Below are 16,994 nucleotides of genomic sequence, written 5' to 3' on the forward strand. Positions count from 1 at the left end.
TTGCAAAGCTTCGAGTCTCCTCGGACTGTAATCCACCCTCACTGGTGAACTGAGCAAGTGACGGGCATTTGGGCCTCTAGAACGCTGCTGCTGCCTGACAAATCCCTAATGCAGCGATAAGCAGAGTCCCCGGCAGAGGTCGACAAGCCATAAAACTTTCTGGAGGTGGTGCTGCAGGGCGCCTATGCCTGCTCCACCGAGGACCCTACTGAAGCATCCTCCCGGCGGCAATCCGGGACTTGCGCCACGGGGGTCCACCCGCCGTGAGAGGAGCCTGGTGAGCCCCCAGCTGGGTGTGATCCTCGCGGAGTGAGGAAGGCGACAGTGCAACCCTGCTCAGCCTCGGAGCCGCGGGCCACACACACGTGCTCTGGGCCGCGGCATTGTCACTGAACCCAACAGTAGCACGCCAGCGTATTCCCGGCTGCAGGGTCAGTCCCCTGGCAGGGGCTGCTGAGAGGGCCGCAGCCACAGACCCGACCCGCCATCCTGCGTCAGATCCCAGACAAAGCGGCAACAGGAGAGGTGCACCACACGGAGTCCAGCGACCGCGACGGTCGCACACCATCATCGGAGGGAGGGAGCACCTCCCCACTTCCATAAACCTGCAGAGCCTCAGCCAGTGGCGACCACAGAGGACTTCGCCCCCCAGACCGCCGAACCATGATTCGAGACGAAGAGGGCTGCGGTGACCACAAAGACGACCCTCACCCGACCAGAAAGTACTGTGCCTCAGGCGCGCTCCGCCATTAGCGCTCCCCACTAGCCCAGAACAACATCTCTCCCCAGCAGCACAGGCTGGATTGAGCTCGGCGCTACACACCGTACAGCAATCACCCCACCGCCCTCGGATATGAGCATGACAAATGATCTGAGAAGACTGTACAGGCACGGTCCAACCTAAAGACAACCAGGCACTCTGTCATGTCCCCCAGTAATAAGTACTATGAAATATTCAGGCATCTGAGGGTGTACGAGATGACTTTAGTTGCCCGGCTACCACCAGCCTACACTGAAAACAGCTCAGTAGGAAAATCACTGCACCACCTTCAAATTCCACTAGAACTGCACATTTGTAAGGGGCCCACAAACTCTACCTATATTCGCTTAACGCTAAAAGCAACCTACCACCCCAAAAGAGTGATCTAAGGCACTTTCACCCTGGCAACTAGACCTTCCCTCGACGCCCCGGCGAACAAGAAACAATAGCAGAGCTCCTTGTATGTCGCAGCCCCCGATGGTCTGGCAACACCCACCACCACTGAAACGAAGGCTGCCACCCACCCTGCAATCCTGCAGAAAACTTGCGTGAAAGCATCCTATAACAAGTGACCAAACATACCCCAAGTACAGTATGAAATAACATCTGTGCGATACATCCCTCGACCTCACCATCCTCAAACCTACTCGGTCTAAGAAGGGGGTGTGGTGCCAACGCCTAAACCGATCCTGACCAGAATCATTTTGCCAGCTCAACGCCACTTCAGCACACAAGGAACTGCATTCAAGCGGCCTCCCAGAGATCCACCCAACACCAAGAGCTGAGGAGACATCCCTCCTCCACCATTAATCCTTGGCCACCTGCTGACCCGCTCACACGCACCATGGGGAAATCAGACAATTCACAACACAAACTGAATCTCCCACACATGATGCGCCTCAGGAAGACAACCCTTCCCAACCACTGGATATCACAGAGATTTTGCTTGAACTGAAGGCGGGGATAGGGAACCTTGACAGCAAAATAAATGGACCCTCCTCCAAAGTCGATGAGCTGAAACATCGACTCGACAACCACGCCGATCGATTAGACACATTGGAACGAGTGTCCGACCTGGACAATGGGCGGCATCCCTAACAACCAGAGTGTCAGCTCTGGAAACTCAAATGAAAATTGTAAATGCCAAAAATGAAGACCTAGAGGGGCACTCAAGGAGAAATAATGTGAGGATAGTGAGGAATGTGAGGATAGTCGGGGTCAGAGAACAACTACAGTTGAGAATGGAAGACCACATTGAAGGACTCTGCACAGAAATTTTTGGATCAGAGGCATTGTCACAACACTTGGTCGTTGAAAGAGCCCACAGAATCCCATCAACAAAACCAATTCCGGGAGCCCCCCTTCACCCAATCATTGCAAGGCTGCTGAATTACAAAGATCGTGACACGATCCTGAGACTCGCAAGAGAGAGGGGAGACCTGCAGTACAACAGAGATACCATTCACTTCTACCCGGATTTCTCGCTGGCCGTTCAAGCACAAAGAGGATCCTTTACAAATGTCAAACACCATCTACGTGATAACCAGATACCCTACTCAATGCTTTTTCCTGCCAGACTCAGAGTCCAACATAATGGCAAGGCCCAATTCTTCCACTCACCTGAGGAAGCCAGCCAGTATCTCGACCGAGCCGGATGTAAAGCAGCTAACGTCAACCCAGGAATGCCACAAAGAGGTAGAGTATGAAGAAATCCACCATGATCAAACCCCAAAAAAGGGAAAAACCTCACAAACTCAGCAAAAACTACCACATATTATATGAGTAATCAAAAGAGAGCCACACAGCTTGGGAGGCTCTTGCACAGCCCAGTTATAGCCCACAAGTTGGAAGTTATTTGGGAGGGTAAAGATGACGAGAAAGTTGGGGTTTGCTCGCGAGTTAGGGAGGGTGAAAGTAGGCAATTTAAGATTGCCCGGTTAAGACAAGTTAGTTATTTGACACATGCACCGGCCAAGACCAGGGTGCCTCACGCCTGACCCCGCTCAAAACTACCACACACATGTCCTCCACTGCCACAGCAGACCCCTCACCAATACACAAAGACGAAGGACCGCTTTGAACATATAATCATGACAGCAAAATAACAATAACAATAACAATAACAGCCAACAAAAACTCAGCCAAAACAGTGAGTGAAAGCCAGACATATTCATTCTAGCTACATGGAACATTAAGGGCGGCAACCAACCAACCAAAATGAGGAAAATAACGCAATGCCTGCAGTGACAAAGAATTGACGTAGCCTTCATCCAGGAGACACACCTACGCCCAGCCTCAGAAAACCTCTGTGCAAAGGATTGGGGATGCCACAGGTATTTCACTTCTTTCTCCTCTTAGGCCAGGGGGGGGTCGCCATATTAATTAATAAGACAACTAACTTCAAGATGATACAGAACCAGAGAGATTCCGAAGGAAGATCACTACTGGTCCATGGAACTATTGATGGGGAAGAAATTATCCTGATCAACTCCTATGGTCCAAACACTGACGGCTCCAACAAATTTGATTGGGTGTTGACATACCTCAAACCCAACATAGAAGCCACAGAAATCTGGGGTTGTGACCTTAACACACCGCTAAACCCCTGTAAAGAAAAATCACACAACACAACGACTCCACCCTCTAAGGCGAGTCAACAACTTATTGAAATATGCAAAGCCTACGATCTTAAAGATATCTGGAGAAAGAAGCACTGGGATTCCCAAGAGTACACCTACCACTCATGGTTTCATAAATCTAGATCGAGACTCGACTACATTCTCGTATCCTCATATAGTAGACTCCAATGGGGAGAATGTCAAATCCTGCCCAGGTCACTCTCAGACCACTCAGCAGTCACTCTCAAATGCACCACGTCCCGAAACAGTAACAATAGACCTCATTGGAGGTTCGAACAAGGAGCCCTCCTGGACCAGGTCTTCGACGACGAGCTGAGAACCAAAATAATAACCTTCATCGAGACAAACCAAGGCTCTGTGTCCTTAGTGGGCACACTCTGGGAAAAAAGTGCTTTGTCAGAGGAGTATGTGTAGCGAAAGAAAACAGGATTCTTAGGATGCAAAGGAGAGAACTAGCTGCAAGCGAAGCCCACCTAAAGACACTCGAGCAAAGCCACTTGTCCGCGAACAACCCCTGCATGTTGGCAGCACTCAAAGTGGAACTAGAATCCATTAGAGCAGCAGCAGAGAGAGAGATTAAATTCCTATCTAGACATCACAAGATCCGTCAATATGGCGAGGGACACAAGCCTGGAGCACTTCTAGCAAGACTGGTCACGGCAGAGAAGAAACCTACAATGGTCGAATCAGTTCTCGACCAAACAGACAGTCCCGTCTACTCCGAAGACGACATAGTGGAAACATTCTACAAGTTCTATCAAAACCTATATGACTCCCGCTACACTGCGGACCCTAACGAGTTGGTGCAATAGCTGGGCCCATTCGAACTCTATTGGACAAGCGCAGAACTCTGTGAACTGCTAAATGAACCTATCACAAAAGAAGACATTCTTGAGGCCATTAAGGAACTACTGAACACAAAGGCTCCCGGCCCGGACGGCATAACAGGTGAATTCTACAAATTCTTCTCTGAACTTCTGGCTCCGCTCCTGTTGCACGTATATGATGAGGCCACAGCAAACGGCCACTTAACACCAACACTCTACATGGCCAACATAATTCTCCTGCATAAGCCCTGCAATCAAAAGAAGAATGTGCCTCATATAGACCAATATCGCTGATCAACCTGGACAATAAAATATTCGCAGAAAATCCTTACCAAAAGTCTGATGCCATTGATGCCCGCCATGGTGTTGGCAGATCAGGCTGGTTTCGTCGCAGGTAGAAATACATCATTCGGCCTGAGAAGGATGTTCGGATTCATGGGAGCCCTCGACCCAGAAAGTCAAGTAGCAGCGGTTTTACTAGACGCCGAGAAAGCATTCGACTCGGTCGAATGGCCCTTCCTCTACACAATACTGGAACGTATGGGCCTTGGCAAACGGTTCGTACAAATGATCGCTCTCCTGTATAAACAGCCAACATCTAAAATAATACTAGGTAACACACGCTCAACCGAGAAATATCTACAAAGAGGAACGACACAAGGTTGCCCTTTGTCAGCGCTGCTGTTCGCCCTAGTTATGGAGCCCTTGGCGTCGGAACTCAGGCTCTATCATCTACACAGAGGTCTTGCCCTGAGACCACAAAGGATGATCGTATCTCTATATGCGGACGATGTCACACTTTTTCTTCATGATCCTCAAGAAAACCTAAAACCTGTGACGCGAGTAGTGCTCAAATTTGGCAACTTATCAGGGCTGAAAATAAACAACACAAAATCGATAATCTTCCCCCTCACCGCTTCAACTAAGGAATTCACAGACGACTTTGGCTTTAAATGGCAGCACTCAAAAGTCAGGTACTTAGGCATCCTTCTGTACAGATCTAGCATCAACATTATGCAAGACCACTACGAAAGTGCGCTGGATGCAATTCAAAACAAGGTGAACAGATGGAAACTGCTCCCGCTCTGGGGCAGGGTATCTCTGGTTAAAATGGCGATCCTTCCGAAGCTGCAATATCTTTTTATAAACATCCCCCTAATATTGACACAGCCGTTCTTACACTGAATCAGGAGCATGATCCTCGACCTGGTTTGGGCAGGCAAAGTTGCTAGTGTAGCCCACAGTACTTTGACTCTCCCTGTGACGGAGGGCGGACTTGCTCTCCCAGACCTAGAGCGCTATTACTGGGCGGCCCAGGCTCAATACTTTAGCCATTGGTATGCCACACATTTCATCAGACCCCATGTACAGATTGAAAGAGCCCTGGCAACTCCTCATCTCCTTCGTGCCATCATCTTTGGCCAACAACAAGCACCCCGAACGCCAATGAAAATCGTATTTCCAACATTTACAATCTGGAAAAGAATGGCTAAGAGAAGCAGTAACCAAACCAGATTCTCCCCATTCCTCCCAGTAAGAAGCATACCAGGGATTCCAATAACTTCAGAAAAGGTCTTCCATAAATGGATTAAAAATTACATGTGAATACTCTAGGCGACCTGTTTCCTGAAGGCACGTTTTTGTCCTCACAACAAGCTCGAGACATGGGATGCAACAACGCCCTATATACGTTAATCTATTACAGGCTCTGACATACTCTGCAGGCCATTATCATCACCTTCCCACACCAACCCCCCCCACCTGGACACTGTTACATGGTGTAATTCAGGCTCAAGGAGAAGGCCGACTGGTAGTAAACATCTATAAAGCTTTACTAGCCGAGAAACCCCCACCGACACCGAACCCCAAAAGAAGATGGGAGAAGTCTCTGGATATCATTATATCGGAAGAAGACTGGAAATACATACTCAGAAGACTCACTCAAAAAGTCACGATCAACACAAGATATAAGCAGATACACATCAATTACGTCCACCAGGTGTACCACACCCCGGCAAAACTCCATGTCGAACGATCTATGATATCCACTACATGCACCAGATGTGGCTTTTCTGAAGCCGATTTTGTACACCTGCCATGGTCATGTCCTGAAGTGAGGGCGTTCTGGAATTCTGTACTAGAGAAACTGTCAGCAATAATCAGACTACAACTGACCCCCGACCCTACACTGACTCTGTTGAGCCTAACCAACCAATTACCTGACCCTGCACGGAGACTGGCGAACCTACTGCTTGTTCTAGCATGCAGAAGAATTGCATGCAGCTGGGGGAGGGGCCACCACCAAATTTGCAGCAATGGTTTTGAGACGTCACATATTGTCAAGAGGTGGAATCCAGCTACATTAAGACATTGCCTCTTCACGCCCGTCCTCCGGACATCTGGGGCCTATACATAGCATATCTAATATCAACAGATGATGAACTAGCGCCACAGTCTCCTTCCCACTGCACAGCCAAAGCTCACCGCTGCAGAATGCTACCACTCCCTGATGTCATGTAACAGCAACTCTTTCGGTTTCAAACTACTCGGTCAGCAGCTGTGCACGACACAGGAGGAGCTTGGGGAAGAGGTTAAGGGGGGGCTTTGGTTTATGATGACTGGTGCATGGTCTGTGTTTTTCATTGTTTAACTTTATGAAAACTTAATAAAGAAATAAAAAGAAATATAGAGTATATTGGACTGTGCCTTGTTTATGACACTCTTTTAAATTACTAAAAAAGGAGTTAAGCAAAGTTATCTGTTCTTGAGCCACAGGGGTTTGATGACTTTGGACTGAGATATGTTTAAGTTTTGATCGAGAAGGAAAGCATGCCAGATGAGGAGTTCCTTTCTGACGACTGGAAGAGGGAACAGTTCCCCGATTCCTTTCTCACTGAGTTTCTTTTCGGATGTGCCCATTATGGTGTCCAACGACAACGTTCATCGGATCATCCTTGCTGTTTTTATCTACATTCTTCGCTCTTGCCCTGCACTACTGGGGAGAACTTTTGACGTTTGTAATTTCTTGCAAGCTCCTAAGTCTGGTCCATTCGTGAGGAGATTGCTCGCAGCCATAATAGAGCAAGTTCTTCGGCTTCCTGAGTACAGTGGAGAAAACACAAATGCCCCTATCGGCTGATAATGCGCATATACTGGTTGGCATGGCCTTCTATTACTTAATTGAGGAACACCCACATCTTGTTGGAAATCAAACTGATGTCTGCACGTTCTTGAGAGATCCGATGAATAACGTGGCACTTAATGAATTGTTAAGAGACGTCCTGAATGAGACCTTTTGAGGAAGAGATCTAGAGTCTACTTGCTGTAATCTTCTACTTGATTGCTGGAGAGGCGTCCGCATTTCATCTGGCAAAAGGATGACTCTTTTCTATACATCAGGAACCCTGTTAATCGTCCTGCGATCAGTCAGCTGTTTGAAGAACTTATTGAGAAGATTAAGATATTACTGCAGTACTGCATGATGTTGCCCGATTAAAAATAGTTTTTTCCTTCCTTAAAAAAGATTAAGAATGGGCAGCATAAATAGCAACAACGTAATGGCAGACGACGAGAGACATCTACAATGTTCAAGAAACTATTGTTGTAAGAAGTGGGCGTACCGATACGCTATTTACACTCGCATTTTGATCATAGTAATATTTCTTTCACTTACAGTGCACACTGCTTACAATTTTGATCCAAATAGAGCACAGATTCCTGTGTATCTTCCTATGCAGAAGGAAGGTACTGATGTGGCAATTACAAAGCAGTCGAGACATTATGTGATTGCTCCTACTCTAATAGTCTGTGTAGGAGTGCCTGGGTTTAGGAGAAATGTCACCAGACATCTTTCCTTAGAAAAGGGTGTTATAGAAATGTTCCTTGAGCACGAGCAAGAGGCTCAAAAGGAAAGACAAAGAAAGAGATTGTCTATGAGAAAACCTACACAGGTAACACGCGTAAAAACACCAAGCCCACTGACAAGTGTTTCTATGGTTGGTCCAGAAAGAAGGAATTATGCTGACATACTTCATGAGATGATTATAGAAGCTCATAAGAAAAGAATGAGCTTAAGCGAAGTACTAGAGAGGATGATCATGAGCTAAATTATTACCTGGATAGTACAGCACACTTGGGGAATGACATATGGTATCAGCATATGAAAGAAGTGGGAAGGAGGACCTTGAAGGAGGAATGCTTTGTATGTGCATTCCTGCCTTATAGTATGGGGAAGTCTAAGATCTTCAAAGCTATAGAAATAGACGTCCAGACAGCACATTGTCTATCACACATAGCACTCTGCCATACAAGAGGCCAGTTCATGGGTCGAACAGCCTATCTCAAATGGGCAACTGAATGGACAGATCCAGATGAAATGATTATGTCCAAGACACAAAGACAAGAGACAGAGTGCACTCCCAGAATCATGTGATCCGATATGAAAAGCCTGGAGTAAAAGGAGTTGAAATCAGATGGGAAGTAAACAGAAGACTTGAGAGTCCAGGAAAATCTGCAGAAGAAATTCACGGATGGAAGAACAGAGGGCAGATGCAGATCTGGGGATAAGTGCTTTCACCAGATGGCGGGGAAGAAGCAGTGGTAATTTGCAGAGCCTGGGTAGTCGTTGGTTATTATCAGCCAGTCATTGACATAGTGCAGAATGGATGTAAGCATCTATGGATAAAACTTGCTAAACTACTGTCCTGGGTCGAAGATAGAGGAGGTATCTTTGCATATAGTGCCTCTGGTAAGTGCAAAAATGTGCTTCAGAAACAATGGCACAAGAAAAGTCAGAGAAAACCAGAACTGTGGTCGAATCTTTGATGTACCAGCAATGAAAATTGGAACAGCAGTAATTATGGATCATTACTGGGCTTGTGGATCCAGAGCTTATATGAAGCTACCCAACGATTGGGGAGGAAGATGCTCACTAGTAAATGTCCATGTTCCAGTGTTGGTGATTCCTAAAAGTGACTTAAGCCTTGATAGCTTTCCTAAAGCAGATGATTACCTGAGGAAGAAGAGACCTGTGGAGATTAATCGAATGAAGAGAGAGAACTATTTCTCAGCCAAGTCAATAGAAGCTTTTGAGTCCATCCCATATGAGCAAAGACTGTTCAGTCAGACTTCGTCGATATTCACATTGATCTTGATGCCGAGTATCCAGGTTGGCACAAATACTAAATGGCTGCAGATTACCAGATGGGAGTGGCTGCAGACAATCAATACTACCATAAAGGGATTCAATGCTATCAGAGAAGAGATGAGAGCCATATGACTGATGATACTTCAAAACAGATACGCATTGGATATGATCACAGCTATGGATGGAGGTGTTGAATCATGTTTCACATCCATACCTTCTCATGACGACGAGAACGGGACCTTAACAGAGGCCATAGAGATGTTGACAAAGCTACATGTCCAGATGATAGATGAAGTGGAAGACGTTGCTGATGATAGCTGGTTTGGAGCGCTCTTTTCTTGGGTTCCACAATGGATGGCAGACATGTTCAAGTTCCTTGGAGCCCTGATTGTGATGGTGTTGCTTGGATTCTGTGTGATTAGGATAATAATCTCGCAATGCAAGAAGACTGCAAAGAAAGCCATACAGAAGAAAATCATGATCGATGTTGAATCAGGATGGAAGGCCAGAGACCTGACAGATGAAGGAATCAGAGATTTTGTCAAGGCCAGTATCCATACACCCGAGGGAACGAAGTTCCTGTATCCAAAGAACCATAAGAAGTATGTGGGAAAATGGATCTATTGCAGCCCAAGTGGACAGTGCATGCTCATGACTTGGAATGAGCATGCGAAATCAGCTGGATGCCTGAATGGACTCATAAATATATGGATACCAAAGAAGCATTTCTTCAGAGGAGGATGTCTAGATGTGAAGAATTATGGGAGAGTGGTCGATGAATCGCCTAGAGGGGGGAGTATAGAGAAGGAGACAAGTACCCCCACCTCAACCATCTTGCCTATATTGCCTATATGTTGGGAACCAGAGAGTCAGACAAATGCAGTACCAGTGAAAATACCAATACTGAGGAGAATCCTGAAAGCAAGGTTCCCATTGAGAAAGCCATAGCTGCATACACAACAGCATGATGGCCATTTGAATGAGATCCCGGAGGAAACATGAAAAATTTCTGGAAGAACAGAATGGTGATGTCACAAACGAAGCAGGACTGACGTACATAGAAGAGATGCAGAGATAAGAGAATGAAGATTTTCTATAAGGCATCAAGAAAGTATCAAAGATAAGTGCCATCTTGGAATCAAGATGAGGAGGCTTATGCTACAGAAACGATGAAGATATCAAGTCATTTTACACGTGTAAATATGCAAAGAAACGCAAGCAGATGAAGTATTCTTGAGGCTAGCTATGTAGTGAATAGATTGCAACATGCGCCAATGTATACATATATAGGAGCAAGTAAAGAATGTATGATTCCACTACGTGTTATAGCAGTACTAGACCAGAGAAGGAAGGCCTTTCCAGTGTGTTGCAGTTGAAAAAGCAATTGAGTTACAGAAACGGATCTCAGAAAGGCGAGGCTGGATGAGCCCCAAGAAGCCAAGGTCTTATCAGACTGGGAAGAGCAGACATTAGTTATAAAACGTGTGAAAGAACGAAACTCCTGTGCAGAAGGCAGGGACGAAAACAAGGAAGACGTCAGAGGTCTATTAAAAAATACTATTTTATCCATCTGGGCAAAGGTTAATGCTATTAAAATGGTGCTCCTACCTAAGATTCTGTACATTATTCAATCGCTACCTTTAAGGTTTACGAAAAAAGTTTTGGGCCGTGTGGATAGGGTCTTTCAGGAGTTTCTATGGGGAGTTTCAAGGAAACCAAGGATACCCAGGTATTTTGTGGTTAGGAGTGTATATGAGGGGGGTTTTGGTTATCCTAACATTGAAAATTACTACAAAAGTTTTTTGATTAAAAAATGTGTATCCTATTTCTCGTTGAATGAATCAGACATTCCAGTTTGGGCTCAGATAGAAGAGTTTAAGATGAGACCCTTCCGAATTGAATTGGTCAGTACATTGCAGGCTGTCCATGCTTCCAAAGATGCAGTCACATCATTGTTTGTAAGTGGAGGGCAGGGACTTCATTTCTATGGGGAGGCCTCCATTTGGCAGAATCCGGGGTTGCAGATCAATAATAAGATGCTATGCTGGAGGAGTTGGATGAACAAGGGTATATTACTTATTAGAGACATATGGGATGATGACGGTATGATATCTTTTGAGTCTCTGAAGCGGAAGTTTATGCTACATAATAGGGAAATGGGGAGATATAGATTGTTGAGAGATTTGATTTCTGAGAGAGTATTAATGCTTACTGACCCTTTGTTATAAAGACCAGAAAGGTGTAGTTTTATTGTAGTTGCGCCTCGTGCAGTGTCTAGTTATTTGAGGTTGTTCCCGGTAGAAGAGAAATTTAGATCTTCATGGAATGCCCTTCGATTTATGTGGTGTGCTGAACTGGGTGGAGATATTTCTATGCAGGATTGGGAGGTTCTATGGAAGGTTCCAGTTAGGATGAAAATTGATCTAAATTTACGATGTATTCAACAGAGGATTTTGGGGCGTCTTTTTTGGACTCCAGTTAAAATGCACAGATTTGGCTTAAGGGAGGATAGTATGTGTTGGAGTTGTTCTACGGAGGAAGGCACTTTGCTTCACATGTTATGGAATTGTTCGAGGGTTAAAGGTTTTTGGAGTGAGGTTTTGGATAGAGTTGATTTGGTCGGGAACATCTCTTTTCCAAGGACACCATCATCAGTTCTTTTGAAATCACCAGTGGGCACTCGTCACTTTAGCTATGCGACTCTGTGTTGGACTAATAAGGTGTTTTTGGTGGCGACTCGTCAAATTTTACGCCTCTGGAAGATGAGAAAGAAACCAAGTATTGATGAATGGTTATCGCAGGTGCAGTTGCTCTCAAGATTTGAGAGGATTAAGTATTATGCTTTACATAAAGAAGAATTTTATAAGGAACAGTGGGAGGCTTTTAATGAACTCTATGTGTGAATTAAGTGCTGATGGGCGATGGTTTTTGTTTCAGAGTGGTTAATTTACTATTGTGTTTTTTTTATTGTGTTTGTCTTGTGTTGTGTGGTTGTGTTTGTGTTTTTTTAAATTTTTTTTTAATTTTTTAAATTTTTTTTTCTCTTGTTTTCCTCTGATTTTTGGCTAGTTATCATTTCAAATTAGGTTTGTTGCGATTAGTAGAGATAATTGATAGTTTTTTCTTATTTATTCTGTACTATTTGTATCAACTTGTATAATGCTTTTTTCGTTTTATTTGTCGTTTTCTTGTTATCATAATTGTTGTTTTGGAATGATATGTATTTCTTTTGATAAATCTTTAAATAAAGTTGTCAAAAAAAGAGAAAAAAAAATACTATTTTAAATGCACGAGACTTCAAATTTGTGGTCTTCATTCACGTGGAAGGATGAAGTTGGATGAAGTTGGACAAACATGACGAACCACACCTACGCATGAAGGCAGAGTGTGCCTTCACTCCCCTGAATTCTCCAGAGCAAAGAACATTTCCAAAGACAAGTTCATAGCCTTAATTGACAGCAGACCACTGAGGGGATGATAGATGATATGCTAATTGGTGGGAAGGTATGGTTATGACCAGCTCACCAGCACCGCGAAGTCTAGCCTGTGTGCTGCTAACGTGGGTGGAAACGTACTGACGAATGTAGGCGTGCCAACCAATTGTATGGGGTCGCGTAATTAAGGGCCCTATAGTTTGGGTAGCCAATGGAACGTCGTGTATTTAGTGACGTTCATAGTGACCTTTTTGAGGAGAGGGCTTAGTTGCCCCACCTGATGTTAAGACTAGTATGGAACGTATACTTAGATGTTCCCTTAGAACCAATCACTCTCTTCAATAGGTTTTTGTAGTGTTTGTAGTTTCCACGTAGGATGACGTTAGTAAATACGTAGGTTCACGTCATCTATGATGAGTTTTTACTGTAAGTATAATGTTTTTTCTGAAGCAAATTGAGAGAGCATGCAGTGAGACGTTGTTTGATGTCCGTTGTACTCCCTGTTTTAGATAATTGATGTTAAAACAGTCAACCTTTTTTCCAACTACCTGAGTCGTTTCGATTATTGATGTTTGAGTAACTTCTGCATCCCCATTCATCTCATAGTATTGCTACCTTGTCTTAAAGGGCTCGGTCGAGTTCCCCAGTTCAAGGCTATCTGGCACAATCATGCTATGTGGTACAATTAGGCTACCTGGCACAATCAGGCTAAATGTGGAAGCTGCTATCTGGCACAAACAGGCTATCTGGTATAATTAGTTTACCTGGAACAATCAGGCTAAATGTGAAATGTTGCTATCTGGCACAAACAGGCTATCTGGCACAAACAAGCTATATGGCACAATTAGGTTACTTGGCACAATTAGGCTATCTGGCACAATTAAGCTATATGGCACATTTAGGCTACCTGATACACATAGGTTACCTGACACAATCAGGCTGAATGCGGAATTCTGCTATCTGGCACAAACAGGCTATCTGGCACAATCAGGCTATCTGGTACAATTACGTTACCTGGCACAATCAGGCTAAATGTGGAATGCTGCTATCTGACACAATCAGCCTATCAGGTACAATTAGGTTAACTGGCACAATCAGGCTCAATGTGAAATGTTGGTATCTGGCACAATCAGGCTAACTGGCACAAACCGGCTCACTGGTACAATTTAGCTATCTGGCAGAATCAGGCTGCCTGGCACAATGAGGCTTTTTGGCACAATTAGACTATCTGGCATAATCTGGCTATCTCGTATTAATAGTTACCTGGCACAGTCAGGCTAAATGTAGAATGCTGCTATCTGGCACAATCAGGCTATCTGGCACAAACAGGCTATATGGCACAATTAGTTTACCTGGCACAATTAGGCTATCTGGCACAATCAGGCTATCTGATACAATTAGGTTACCTGGCACAATCAGGCTAAATGCTGAATGCTGCTATCTGGCACAAACAGGCTATCTGGTACAATTAAGTTACCTGGCAAAATCAGGCTAAATGTGAAATGCTGATATCTGGCGCACACATGCTATCTGGTACAGTTAGGTTACCTGGCCCAATAAGGCTATATGGCACAATCAGGCTATATGATACCATTAGGCCACCTGGCACAATCAGGCTAAATGTGGAATGCTGCTATCTGGCACAAACAGGTTATCTGGTACAGTTAGGTTACCTGGCACAATCAGGCTAAATGTGAAATGTTGCTATCTGGCACAAACAGGCTATCTGGTAAAATTAGGTTAGCTTGCACAATCAGGCTCAATGTGAAATGTTGCTATCTGGCACAATCAGGCTAACTGGCACAATTCGGCTAGATGGTACAATTCGTCTATCTGGCAGAATTAGGCTGCCTGGCACAATGAGGCTTTTTGGCACAATTAGGCTATCTGGCACAATCTGGCTATCTCATATGATTAGGTTACCTGGCACAGTCAGGCTGAATGTAGAATACTGCTATCTGGCACAATCAGGCTATCTGGTACAATTAGGTTACCTGGCACAATCAGCCTAAATGTGAAACGCTGCTATCTGTCACAAACAATCTATCTGACACAAACAGGCTATATGGCACAATCAGGTTACCTGGTACAATTTGGCTATCTGGCACAATTAGGCTATCTGGCACCGTCAGGCTATCTGATACAATTAGGTTACCTGGCACAATAAGGCTAATTGAGGAATGCTGCTATCTGGCACAAACATGCTATCTGGTACAATTAGGTTACCTGGAAAAATCAGGCTAAATGTGGAATGCTGCTGTCGGCACAAACAGGCTATCTGACACAGTAAGGCTATCTGGCACAATCAGACTATCTGTTGTACCAGATTTCCTGATTGTGTCAGTTAGCCTGTTTGGGCCAGGTAACCTAACTGTACCAGAAAGCCTGATTGTGCCAGATAGCCTGTTTATTTGCCTTTTTGCTGCACGGCCGTAGACTCCGTGTAATTCTCGCTCAAAGTAGAAACTAGAAAACAGATTGGTGGGACAGATAGGACAATTCCCTGTAGCCAATCATAATCAGATTAGGTATTGTGGCCATAAGGGGAAGACAATAAAAGTAATACTAGCCTTCTGATTGGTGGGGCGAGGGACAGCCAATGGGAAGATGCGTGATAAGTTAGGTCCGTTTTCAAGCATAAGCAACAGCAGAGGCAGCATTTTTTGTATTACCCAGTAACAATGGCAGCTAAGAAAGGGCGTTCTATTCTTCGGACGAATTAGAGGAATAGAAGGAAAAGGCAGCCCCCTAGAAGCATACATTGGATGTGAAACTTTGCTTATTTTTTTTAAAGATTCTGGTCCTGATTTACAATCGTGTTTTAAAATGGGCCAATCGCATAGAAAAAGACATGGGTGACACAGTGGGGTACTGGTAAGTGGTGCTATTATCTTGAAAAGGTCAAATTTCCACCCAAAAAAGACACGTGAAAAACAACAAATCTGAAGATTATTTGGTTCATGTTCAGAATTTGAAATGGACGTCTTCCTTTTCAACTGACAGAAAGACTTTGGTCTTGCTGGTAAAAGGATTGGAAAACGATCCTTCAAGCTGACTGCAAACTATTTTTTTTAAATCAGATATAAGTAATTATCATTGTGCAATGCAGACCAGGGCTTGGGTTTCGCCTCCTAGGAAAACTTGGGGATTTACCCTACACAAACGGTGTCCTCTGAGGCTTCTATTTTGCGAGGCAAGGACTATAAATTACACTTAGAGCCTCAAACTGAGCTCCATGCAAAATAAGCAACGAGTCATTCCGTGGCAAACGGCACTTTTCTTATTTGCTCCATATATACATGCTAACATATGCCACTCCATGCTGGAGGTGCTAGTCCAGTTCTTGTTTTAACTTTGCATTCTGGCAATAGTGGTCCTGGATTTCCCCCATTATAAACGCAGCACTACAAGTGCCAGAATGTAAAGTTAAACCAGGATTGTACTAGCATCTCCCAAGTGGAATAGGGCATGTTGGCATGTACGTCCATATTCTGTACCTATATTTATTTATTTTATTGTTCATTTATAATGTGCTTAATACCAGCGTGGTGCGTGGGATCAGGATTTGAATCTGCCTTGAGCTGGTTGCCTTGCTTCCAAGACAAACACGTTGCCCCTGAGCTACCCTTCCTCCCTATTTACCTACAGGATACAGAGCAATAAACAAGTGTCTTCCATCAAGGCATGACAGTTTTCTTATTTTACATTGAGCTGAGAATCAGGCACATAGTTAAGGTCTGTGCTAATACACACATTACTGCCTTTTAGCGCTTGAGAAGGCATCCATTACTGGTTTGCACACATTGAGGTCTGTAAGGGACCCCAGGAGCTGTGAACCAGACCTATGGTCTGTATTTCAATGCAATTAATACCTTTTATGTGGAGAAGATCGTTTTGCAGATTTAAATACACTAATCTCACCAGTTATGATATCACAGAGGGCATATATTGCATGAGGCAGGGGTCTTTCTGGGTCTGAGCCTGGGGACATTTCTTTCATCAGTTAGTTGTCCAAAATGTAAAAAAAAGAAAAAAAACTCCATATGTAGGAATAAAAAGAATGCAAGTTGTATTCCACCATATTTAAATATGGTGCAATACAACTTTTGTACCAAAAATAGGTAGAGATTGTCAATCCACTGCCTAAGGAATGCAAATACAGCCAGTGGGCAATAACATGAAGCATTT

The sequence above is a fragment of the Ambystoma mexicanum genome, chromosome 6q, assembly GCF_040938575.1.
Source record: "Ambystoma mexicanum isolate Mex_15411 chromosome 6q, UKY_AmexF1_1, whole genome shotgun sequence".
NCBI classification, from domain to species: domain Eukaryota; kingdom Metazoa; phylum Chordata; class Amphibia; order Caudata; family Ambystomatidae; genus Ambystoma; species Ambystoma mexicanum.